The following is an 11,246-nucleotide window of genomic DNA, read 5'->3' as shown; positions in this document are numbered from 1 at the left end:
CACACCTGTGGTTTCCAGCCAAACAAAATACAGGCATATGAGTTGAACATTTACCTCAAGTAGATACACTCCTTGGAGAGAACAATCATGGAAGAAAGATGGGCTGCTTATGCACAGGGAGACAGCTCAGGGGGCAGGAGTGTATGGAGGGATGGACACTGGGAAGACATAACTATGGGGAGGAAGTGGGAGGGGAGCTGTTTCATTGTGTTAACTGTGATGAATGACATGAGACAAAGTATATGTGAACTGCTGTATGGAAAGTGAATTTTCTTTGTAAATCTTCACCCAAATCACAATTTAAAAAAAAAGGAAAAAAGTAATAATATAATCTTCAGACTTTACATGAATTTAGATAATGTAATGCCAATTACAAATTTCTTTTGATAGATTTAACAAGTTATAAATACCATAACTAGAGAAATGTCTGAAATTTGAACTATAATTTTTTTAAAATAATATTTCCTGTTAAGTCTCCAGAGGAACAGTTTTGTACTATAATAAATGAAATTTGGTTATGTTTATTAATATGAAATCTGAAGTTTTGCAGAATGTCTTTACAGTGAAGACATATGAAAACAGTTACTGATATTTATGTATAAACAAACACCTTGTGGAACTTGTTTTCTTGGTATAAAGACCTTAGGATTTTAGTTTTGTGTGTTATTTTAGCAAATTGACCTAATACTGATAATGTTTCCAGGTTTCTGGCTTTCATGGAAGTCAGGATAACCTACACAAACCATTGACCTTAGGTATATTAACTTGTGTATATAAATCCTCCCATGTTTAACTGAAAAACTTCCCTTTATATTTTTCTCATTAGTATTTTAAGCCATACTATTGATTGGATTAGGAGCTCTGGTAGCATAGTGCCTAAGGTACTTGACTGCTAACCAGAAGGCTGGCGGTTCAAACCCTCCAGCCACTCCTCAGAAGGAAGATGAGGTAATCTACTTCCGTAGTGATACTGCCTTGGAAACCCAAGGAGGGGTCGCTATGAATCAGGTCTGACTCGATGGCACATAACAACAACAACAACAACATTGATTGGATTAGCGATATTATTATTAGAAGGAACAAATTTTGTATAAGTTACTTCTAATATAATTTCTTAGAAAATTAATATACTGCCCATAAAATAAGATATACATATATACACACACACACACACATCCCCACCAAACCCACTGCCATTGAGTCAATTCTGACTCATAGTGTCCCCCACTGGGTTTCCAAGATGGTAAATCTTTACAGAGGTAGATTGTCCAGTCTTGCTTCCATGGAGTGGCTGGTGGGTTTGAACCACCAACCTTCTGATTAGCAGTCAGATGCCTTAGGCACTGTGCTGCCAGAGCTATACACAAACACACACACACATACATTTTACAGATGGACTTGAGTTCCCACTTTAAGGTTTATAGCCCAAGCACAGTCCAGGTAATTATTCCAATATGGTCCTGTTCCATACTTGCCCTTATAAGATGATCATTGAAGACTGAGTGCTACAGTAAAGTGCAGTGAAGAAATTAGATGGTGCCTGGTTAGCAAGAAAGGATAGTGTCTGGGGTCTTAAAAGCTTGTCCTAAAACAAGCAGCCATCTAATTGAGCCATTAAGCAGTCCATGCAGAAGAAAGCACACCAAACTAAATATGATCAAAGGATTTTAAGTAAAATCCACAACCAGAGGACGGATTGTATGCAACACAACACAACACAACACACTGCCGCCGAGTCAGAACCAACTCATAACGACCCCTCCCTGGGTTTCCAAGGTGGTATCACTACGGAAGTAGAGTGCCCAACCTTCCTTCTGGGGAGTGACTGGTGGGTTTGAACCACCAGGCTCCTGGTTAGCAGTCAAATGCCTTAGGAAAATTCTAATGCACTTGTGATTGTGGAAGGCTGTGGTCTGCAGTGGGAGCACTAACTCCTATTTAAAGCTTGACATAAGTTTCAAATGCCATTTGGGTTCTTTCTGACCATTGAACCAGCATTATGGCTATGCACAGACAAATTCCAGGACAAAACTAGGGAGGCACAGTTTGCCTTCAGGAGGAGGGTAGTTGAAAGTAAACTATCCTCACACAAATAACTAGGGAACTTGTCTGAGTGTCCTTTTCCAATTTAAATTAACATTGAGGTCTTGGTATTATTTAGTCACCACCTTGTGGCTAAGACTCAGGTTGCATGGTCAAGTCATAGTCTATCCAGACCACTACCTATATGGGTAGTCAAGGCCCAGAATCAATCCTGTAATCCTTTTCTATCTTCAATTCCTAATCACGGTCTTTTCCCTGCTTCTGTAGTCCTGCCCGCAACAGTGATGAATCAATCTACCACTAATCATGAAGTGGCAGAGGGGTGATAAGGCTTTACTCTAGGAATGGAACTGGAACATACTATATTTGGGAGGGAATCTATCCCTGGAAATTAGTTAAGCTCAATTGACTCCAGTGCCAAAGCGAGGTGAAATACCAGGTGTTGATAAGATCCCCAGAATCAAGGCTCTCCTTTCAGACTATAGAATGCCCAATGGGGACCAATATCAATATCCTCACTCATCCTTTCTCTTTGCTTTTAGTACAACCTTTTTACATTGTGTCCCTGGTCCCAGAAAAAGACCAATAGGAACAGTGGGTTGCCAGTCTGCCCAAGGAAAAGACTTGGAAACCTCTATAGGATGCTGAGTCATATCCAGAGTATAAAAAGGGAGTCCCAGATTCCCATCTCAACTTCTAGATCACAACAGACTGGAGATTAAAAGCCAATGACACCAATTCTAAGTGGCTATCTGAACCCCAACTCCTATGCCTTCCCATGGGGCTCTGGTTAATTTATGCAAGGTTTTCATCTGATACCTGAGAGGGACCCTGACACTCCTTGTAAGTCACTAGAACAGACGAAAGAGATGTCTACTTTATTGGTCAGGGTCAACACCCAAATTCAGCTTGAAAAAGCTAAAGAAAAAGATCTCTACCCATGTTCCCCATAAAGATTTATGAGTATGAAATCTCTTGGGGGCAGGGGGGTGAGATAAGCAGAGAATCAGGCTAGCCAAGTCAAACAGGCCCTTGACTCAATGCCCTTGAAATTTAAGCCTACATGTAGACAACCACATAATTCTGGCTGCTGGCATCAGAGAACTGATTAGTTGGCAAGCTTGGTACTTGGGCAAGATAAAACCAAAACCAAACCCACTGCCATCAAGTAGATTATGACTCATAGTGACCCCCACTGGGCAAATCTTTGAGGAAGTAGATTGCTCTGTCTTTGTTCTGCAGAGTGGCTGGTGGGTTTGAACCTCCAACCTTCTGGTTAGCAGTCAAATGCCTTAGGTACTGCACCACCAGAGCTCCTCTGGACAAGATAAAGAGGCCACAAATTAAAGAGCCCTAAGCTTGGGAGCTCTGGTAGCATAGTGGCTAAGGCACTTGACTGCTAACCAGAAGTTTGAACCTCAGAAGGAAGATGGGGCAATCTACTTCCGTAGTGATACTGCCTCGGAAACCCAAGGAGGGGTCACTATGACTCGATGGCACATAACAACAACAACACAACAAGCTTGACTAGTTATAAAGTTCTGATAAACCTCTTGACTTTTTTTTTTTTAAGTCTCTCATTAGGGGCCTACCAGGTGCAGAGCATGCACAGTAAAGATCAATGTGACCAACAAAGTGACCTTCCACCAGAGGCAAGTGAGAGCAAGAATCTCTCATTGAGGCTCAAATTTGGGTCCAAAGACATCACACATGCTTAACTTGAACCTCAGAACCCCATCTGATTCATGAATAAAGATAATGCCTCTTTCCTGCCAAAGACCATTTATAATCTTAGGAATCCCTTTGTTTGGGGAAATATTGGAGACTCTGGTAGCATAGTGGCTAAGACACTTGCCTGCTAACCAGACCGCTGGCGGTTCAAACCCACCAGCCACTCCTCGGAAGGAAGGTTGGGCAATCCTACTTCCGTAGTGATACTGCCTCGGAAACCCAAGGAGGGGTCGCTATGAGTCGGATTTGACTCGAGGGCACATAACAACAACAACAGCATAGGCTAAAGTCCCTCTCCATCTCTCCTTCATGAGCCCCTTCCCTCTCCTTTCTCTTTAATAAACTTTGGTTCATGTGGACATCTTGCCTCTCCTGTTCAATTCTTTGTCAGTAAGGCAACGATCTCTGCTTAGGGTCTCAGGCACCCCATTAACAGCAGGGTGGGGTGTACTAGGTGAATCTATTGGAAGAGCTAAAAGAGCTTAGTAATGTTTGCCAAAGGTGGGAAGAAGCCAGGCAGAGAGGCCAAGAGGGCAAGGGATGAGAGAGAGAAGGGGCTGGCTGTTCCGAAGTGCAAGGAGGAATGTTAACTCTCAAACTTGCAGCTGGTACCCAATTGACCTAACTTGGATGGCTAGGGCTGAGCTGACCAGAACCAGACCAAATGAAGAGGAAGATGTTTAACATTGTGATATAAATTATTGCAATTTGATGACTTACTTTGGTCGGGACTTTAACTATGGATGCAGATGATCAAAGTTGCAATCAGAACAGAAGATTCTTTAAAGAAAGGAACATTCTTATCTCCAAAGAGTACTGGTTTGATAAGGATGGGGCTCTGGTGGCGTAGTGCCTGAGGCATTTCACTGCTAACTGTTCAACTCACCAGCACCTCTTCGAAAGGAAGGTTGGGTAATCTACTTCCTTAGTGATACTGCCTTGAAAACCCAAGGAGGGGTTGCTGTGAGTGGGATCTCAACAGCAGTGATTTTTTTGTTGTTGTTGGGCAATTTAGAAATTGGATATCTAAAATGGGGGGGGGGAATAAAGGCATGAAGTAGCTGGCTTATATGCTTTCATGTGTGTGCTTTGTAATAGGGAAAAAGAGACCCTCTATTTTTCTGCTGACCCTCCATTTCTCCAGGTAATGGTCCCTACTGACAACATGTAGAAATTACATGAAAGGAAGTCTGGCTATTACTGCTTCCAAGGAACATTCTGTCAGCACTCCTTCTAGGACATATTTTTTACAGTCCATGGTACTTTCGATATTCTTTGCCAATACAATTCAAAAGCATCAACTCTTCTTTGGTTTTCCTTATTCATTGTCCAGTTTTCACATGCATATGAGGCTATTGAATATATCATGGATTGGGTCAGGCACAACTTAGTCTTCAAAGAGACATCATTATTCTTCAGCACTTTAAAGAGGTCTTTTGCAGCACATTTGCCCAGTGCAATATGATGTCTGATTTCTTGACCACTGCTTCCATTGGTATTGATTGTGGAACCAAGTAATATGAAATCTTTGACAACTTCAATCTTTTCTCCATGTATTGCAATGCTGCTTATTGGTCCAGTTGTGAGGATTTTTGTTTTCTTTATGTTGAGGTGTAATACATATTAAAGACTGTAGTCTTTAATCTTCATCAGTAAGTGCTTCAAGTCATCCTCACTTTCAGCAAGCAAGGTTGTGTCCTCTGCATATCACAGGTTGTTAATTAATGGGTCTTCCTCCAATCCTGATGCTGCATTCTTCTTCGTATAGTCCAGCTTCTCGGATTATTTGCTCAGCATACAGATTGAATAAATGTGGTGAAAGTACACAACTCTGGCACATTCCCTTTCTTATTTTAATCCATGCAGCATACCCTTGTTCTGCTTGAATGACAGCCTCCTGGTCTATGTACAGGTTCCTCATGAGCACAGTTAAGTGTTTTGGAATTCCCATTCTTCTCAATCTCTTATCCATAATTTGATATGATCCACACAGTTAAATGCTTTTGCATTGTGAATAAAACACAAGTAAACTTCTTTATGGTATTCTTTGCTTTCAAACAAGATCCATCTGACATCAGCAATGATATCCCTTGTTCCACGTCCTCTTCTGAATCCAGCTTGTACTTCTGGAAGTTCTGTGTCAATATACTGCTGCAAGCATTTTTCTTGCATGTGATATTAATGATATTGTGTGGTAATTCCACATTCTGTTGAATCACCATTCTTTGGAATATGGATTTCTTCCAGTCAGTTGGCCAGGTAATTGTCTTCCATATTTCTTTGCATAGATGATTAAGTGCCTTCAGTCCAGCATCTGTTTGTTGAAACATCTCAATGGGTATTCCATCAATTCCTGGAACTTGTTTTTCACCAATTCCTTCAGTGCAGCTTCAACTTCTTCCTTCAATACCATTGGTTCTTGATCATATCCCAGCACCTGAAATAGTTGAACATTGACTAATCCTTTTTTGTACGGTAACATCTTATTTTGATCCTTCCTGAATCTTCAACATTTTGCCCATAGATTCTTTCAATACTGCAGCTCAAGGCTTGAAATTTTTCTTCAGTTCTTTCAGCTTGAGAAATGCCAAGCACATTTTTCCATTTTGCTTTTCTAACTCCAGGTCTTTGCACATTTCATTATAATAATTGATTTTGTCTTCTGGAGCTGCTCTTTGAAATCTGTTCAGCTATTTTATCTTGTAATTTCTTCCATTGCTGTAGCTACTCTCCATTTAAGAGCAAGTTTCAGAGTCTCATCTGACATCCATTTTGGTCTTTTCTTCCTTGTCTGTCTCTGTAAGGACCTTTGCTTTCTTCATGGATGATGTTCTTGATGTCATCCACCAATTCATCTGGGTTTTGGTCACTGCTGTTCAATGCATCAAATCTATTCTTCAGATGGTCTCTAAATTCAGATGGGATATAATCACAGCCATATTTTTGGCTCCTGTGGACTTGTTTTAATTGTCTTCAGCTTCAACTTGATGAGAAGATGATAGTCTGTTCCACAGTTAGCTCCTGACCTTCTTTGATTGAAGATATTGAGCTTCTCTATTGCCTCTTTTCACAGATGTATTCAATCTGATTCCTGTGTATTCCATCTGGCAATGTCCACTTATATAGCCACTATTTATGTTGTTGAAAAAAGGTATTTGCAATGAGTAAGTCATTGGCCTTGCAAAATTCTGTCATGCAATCTCTGGTGTCATTTCTATCACCAACAGCATATTTTCCAACTATGGGTGATTCTTCTCTGTTTCCAACTTTCACATTCCAATCACCAGAATAATCAATACATCTTGATTGCATGTTTGGTCAATATCAGACCACAGAAGTTGGTAAAAAATCTTCATTTCCTCATTTTTTATTTTGGTGGTTGGTGCATAAATTTGAAAAATAGTAGTATTAACTAGTCTTCCTCCTAGGTGTATGGCTATTTCCCTATCACCAACATTATTGTATTTCAGGATAGATCTTGGAACGTGTTTTGTGACAATGAATGTGACTCCATTCCTCTTCAATTTGTCATTCCCAGCATTATGGATCATACAGCTGCCTGATTCAAAATGGCCAAAACCAGTCCATTTCAGCTAACTAATGTCTAGGATATTGATCTTTATGCATTCCATTTCATTTTGACAACTTCAAATTTTCCTAGATTCATACTTCATATATTCCATGTTCCTATTATTAATGGATTTAGCTGTTTCTTTCCATTTTGAGTTGCGCCACATCAGCAAATGGAGGTCCCAAAAGTTTTACTCCATCCACATCATTAAGCTTGACTCTGCTTTGAGGGGGGCAGCTCTTCCCCAGTCGTATTTTGAGTGCCTTCCAACCTGAGGTGCTCATCTTCCAACACTATATAGGACAATGTTTCAGGACTATTCATAAAGTTTTCCAGTTACATATCAGACAATGTTTCACTGCTGTTCATAAGGTTTTCACTGGTCAGTTCTTTGAGAAGTGGATAGCCCCTTTCTTCTTCTGAGTTTGTCTTAGTCTGGAAGCTCTACTGAAACCTGTCCACCATGGGTGACCCTGCTGGTATTTGAAATACTTGAAATACCAGTGGCATAGCCTCCAGCCTGACAGCAATATGTGAGCCACCACAGTACAATAAACTGACAGACAAGTGGTAGAAAACTACGATACAACCCAGCAATTCCACTCTTACATATATACCCAAAAGACATGAAAGCAGAGACTCCAAAAGAGACTAGTACAACAATATCCATTGCAGCACTATTCACAATAGCCAAAAAGTAGAAACAATCTAAATGCCCAGTAACAGGTGAATGGATAAACAAAATAGAGTATATACATTCAATGGAATGCTACTCATCCAGCTGCAAAAATGAAGTCTTGATACATGCTACAGTATGGATGAAACTTGAAGAGATTATGCTGAACAAAATAAGTTAATCACAAAATGACAAATACTGGCAATCTACTTCCATAGTGATACCACCTTGGAAACTCAAGGAGGGGTCACTATGAGTCAAAATCGACTAGACAGCAGTGAGTTTCTCACTTAAAAAAAGACAAGAAAAGGCTATTGCAAAGAAACCAAAGTTTATTAGTGGTTACCAGGAGTGGGAGGGAAAGGGAAAAGGGGAGTTAACATTTATGGAAAACTTTCATTGCTTAAGGGTAAGGTTGTACACCTGATTATTGAAATTGCTGTAAATAAGTTGTACATCTGTAAATAGTTGAATTGGCAAAAGTTGTGTGATAGATTTATTTACAACAGTGACCAAAAAAAAGTAGCTGCTGAGATTGCTTATACAATCAAGAACCCCAAGGGATTTAGTTACTTGATTTGGAAGTTTAGGATCATGGTTTCATTGGACAACCCAGCTAATTAGCCAAATAATGTGTTTAGTGCTAGTTTTTAGCACTAAAATTAAAAACTCCTAGTTTTTTAAATAACATTTGTCATCTTAAAAGCTTACAAGCAGCCATCTAAGGGACAATTGGACTCTATTCACTTGGGGCAGCAGAGGAGGAAGGAGAGTCAGGAATAGGAGCATATGGAATGTGTAATTGCATCCACGAGCAACTGTCACTTTGCCATGAGACAAAAAGGATTGTATGGTGCCCGCCTAATATCACTGAAATTTTTTTTTTTCAATTGTGGTTTGGGTGAAAGTTTACAGAGAAAATTCATTTTCCATACAGCAGTTCATACACATTTTGTTTCATGACATTGATTGCAATCCCTATAATGTAACAGTTCCTTCACACTTCCTTCCTGTGGTTACCTTTTCCCTGCGTCCTTCTTTCTTTCTTATGCATTCCTACCCTATGAGCTATCTCCCTGTGCAAATACCACCCTTCTGATCTCCCATGATTGACTGTTCTAAGGTGTACCTGTTGTTGTTGTTGTTATATGCCGTCGAGTCAAAGCTGACTCACAGGTTTCTGAAGCAGGTATCACTATGGAAGTAGATTGCCCAACCTTCCTTCCAAGGAGTGGCTGGTGGGTTTGAACCACCAGCCTTCTGGTTAGCAGTCAAGTGCCCTAGGCTCTACACTACCAGAGCTCCCAAGGAGTGTACCAACCTGGTATGAATGTTCACCTTATACGTCTGTCTATTGTTTGACTGGAAGCCATGGGAGTGAGCTTAATTCAAGGCCCAAAGGGTGACTAGGGGCCATAGTTCCAGGGGTTTCACCAGGCTCCATCAGACCAGTAAGCTTAGTCTTTCTTGTGATTTTGAGTTTTGTTCCACATTTTCTTCCCACTCTATCCAGGATCTACTGCACCGATTTCTTTTTGAAGGATTGCTAGTGGTAGCCAGGCGCCATCCAAATCCAACTGAAAATTTTGATCAAAGATTCTATAAAAGAATTCTGATTAGAAAGGAGGAGATGCAGAACAGAATTTCAAATTCTCATGAACTCTAGATCTTCTGGAGCTGTGGAGGGTAGATGAGCCTCTGAAGCTATTACCCTGAGGTAATCTTTAAATCTTAAGCCAAAAATATCCCCTGAAGTCATCTTAAAACTAAACAGTAATTTAGCTTAGCTAGTAAAAAAGGTGTGCCTTGAGCATGATGCTCTTTCAAGAAGTATCTATAGGGGATCAAATAGACAACAGCAACTCAAAAGTTACATAGGAGCTTTAAAGATCAGTGAGTTTATGTTAATGAGTGAGAAACAACTCAGAAAAAGAAGATAAGAGTTACACAACTTGAAGAATGCAATCAATGTTAATTGTACAAGGAGAAATTTCTGAATTGGTGTATGTTTTGCCGTGTATATTCTCAACAACAACTACAAAAAATATAAATACAATTTAATGAGAAAATAGCATAATGTCTTCTCAAATTTATATTTTACTTTCAGTAAAATTCTCCTTGTGGGTATATAGTCATATAAGTTTTAACAAATTCATAGATTGTGCGACTACCCCCAAAATTCCTTCTTACTGTCCATTTACAGTCACCCTATCCTTATCACTTGGCACCCACTGATCTATTCTCCGTCTCAATCATTTTTCCAGCTTTTCCAGAATGTCATATAAATGGAATTACACAATATGTAGCCTTTTGAGTGTATAGACTTTTTGCTTGTTGTTTTTGTTGTTGTTAGGTGCCATCGAGTCAGCTTTGACTCATAGCAACCCTATGTACAACAGAATGAGACACTGCCTAGTCATGTGCCATCCTCACAATCCTTGATATACTTGAGCCCATTGTTGCAGCCATTGTGTCAATTCTTCTTGTTGAGGGTCTTCCTCTTTTTCATTGACCCTCCACTTTACCAAGCATGGTATCTTTCACTTTTTTTTAATACATTTTATTAAAATATAAATTGTGTACGTGAAATACACAAAACCAAGCATGATAATCTTTCTTCAGGGAATGGTCCCTCTGACAACATGACCAAAGTAGGTGAGACAAAGTCTGGCCATTCTCACTTTCAAAGAGCATTTTGGTTGTATTTCCTCCAGGACAGATTTGCTCCTTCTTACAGCAGTCCGTAATATTTTTTAGTATTCTTCGCCAATACCTCAATTCAAAAGCATCAATTCTTCTTCAGTCTTCCTTATTCATTGTCCAGCTTTCACATGCATATGAGGTGATTGAAAATACCATTGCTTGTGCTAGGAACACCTTAGTCTTCAAAGAGACATCTTTGCTCTTCAATACTTTAAAGAGGTCTTTTGCAGCACATTTTCCCAGTGCAATATACCATGTTTGATTTCTCCACTGATGTTTCCATGAGTATTGATTGTGGAACCAAGTAAAATAAACTCTTTGACAACTTCAATCTTTTCTCCGTTTATCATGATGCTGTTTGTTGGTCCAGTTGTGAGAATTTTCATTTTCTTTATGTTGAGGTGTAATCCACATTGCAGACTGTAGTCTTTAATCTTCATCATTAAGTGCTTCTAGTCATCTTCATTTTCAGCAAGCAAGATTGCATCATCTGCATATCACAAGCTGTTAATGAGTCTTCCT

This window comes from Orycteropus afer, unplaced genomic scaffold (genome assembly GCF_000298275.1).
Source record: "Orycteropus afer afer isolate SDZICR_OR568_19922 unplaced genomic scaffold, OryAfe1.0 scaffold00027, whole genome shotgun sequence".
Taxonomy (NCBI): Eukaryota; Metazoa; Chordata; class Mammalia; order Tubulidentata; family Orycteropodidae; genus Orycteropus; species Orycteropus afer.
This window is presented reverse-complemented; position numbering follows the sequence as displayed.